The sequence below is a fragment of the Priapulus caudatus genome, unplaced genomic scaffold (genome assembly GCF_000485595.1).
Source record: "Priapulus caudatus unplaced genomic scaffold, Priapulus_caudatus-5.0.1 Scaffold1519, whole genome shotgun sequence".
NCBI classification, from domain to species: Eukaryota; Metazoa; Priapulida; class Priapulimorpha; order Priapulimorphida; family Priapulidae; genus Priapulus; species Priapulus caudatus.
The window spans coordinates 49,529-51,038 of record NW_014578580.1 but is presented as its reverse complement, the minus strand read 5'-3'; positions in this window follow the sequence as shown (position 1 = coordinate 51,038).

Below are 1,510 nucleotides of genomic sequence, written 5' to 3'. Positions count from 1 at the left end.
AACGTATACACTTGCTTCTTTATTGGTGGTAAATTTTGATGAGAAAAATCGGTTAAAAATGCGGGAATCGGTTGTCTCACTCTTGTTATTTATCTACTCTTGATAATCTATATATATGCATAATAAGAAAAGATGGCAGATAAGACTTACTCAGGATTATTTTGCAGACTGCACTGTGTTTAAAGGCCAATTTCCCCTTCTGTCCAACAACACTATATCGGCTCATCAACGTGTTTGTCATCAATGACCGCATCATACACCGACAGAGTTTCCCGAGGTCGTTGCCTCCTTGTAGAGTAGCTAGACTGCGAACCTGTATAAATCCACACAATGACATTCTTTAAATAAATGAATTTTGCCTTTGAACTTACAGATGTAGATTATTAATTGCATCACTGAACAAATATAATTGGAAGCTGATGTACTATATAGCAATGTTTCAAGTAGCCTTTTACAGGATGTGGTACTAATAACACTTAACGATTTTTTTTCTGAAAGAGCTATCCTCCAGTTGCCCTTCGAAGTCTTGTATTTCTTCGACAGTGTCCAATATCCTGCCATTGGGCAACAGTGATTCCAGTTGTTCTTGATCAGTCGCAATTATGTCATCAGGAGGCTTGGCTACCAAAATGTCCTTGATCTCTTTTATGGACATCTCGAGATCTTTAAGCTTGGAAAGGACTGAAAAATAAACAACTATATAACCATGGCTGAAACATCACTATTTTCACAATTTGAAAAATTACAGTTGTGACTGTGTACAAATGAGTTAATCAAACCTTTGGTTCTTCTCAATGCTTGTACATGCATTAGAAACTAATTAAAATTAAAAAAGCATCGTAGTTTCTTACATTCAGTCCATGTATAGTAAACTTGCCTTACTAATAAACTGCAATTAATTAATCTATGCAGGTCAGACATATTTACGAAATTTATTAGTTGCATTTAGTTGGTACCGGTATGTAAATATTCCTCATTGAGGTATCATTTAATCTGTCTATTTTTAATTCAAACACTATAATTATTTTTCCCTTTTTCAATATATAATTGAAACTACTATACTAGTATGGGGATATACTACTAACACCACATTTAAAACAAGTGCCGCGGAGCGACAGCGCTCATCTAACGTCTACTGCGGTGACTCTGTGGTGGAGTGGTGGAATTCTAGTAAACCCTGTTAGTCCCAAATGTGTTCACATACACGCCAAAACAGTGGAATGCACAGGGATGGTATCAGGAACCTTCTCAAAGGAATGTTTGTTGGGATCGTTATGAAAGTTGCCACGAGATGGCGCGTACGCTTAAGTGTCTTCAGATTAAAGATGGAAGCTCTCATCGTACGTAGTAGCAATAGTAGCAACAACTTGTTTGCAAGACAGAATAGGTAAGCACTCATCCATTTACCTACGCAAGCGTACAGGCTGCAATAGACAGCTGCCACCTGTAACCAATTAACGCAGGCAAAAACTACACCGTACCAATAACACATGCACTGGCAGTAGCCACC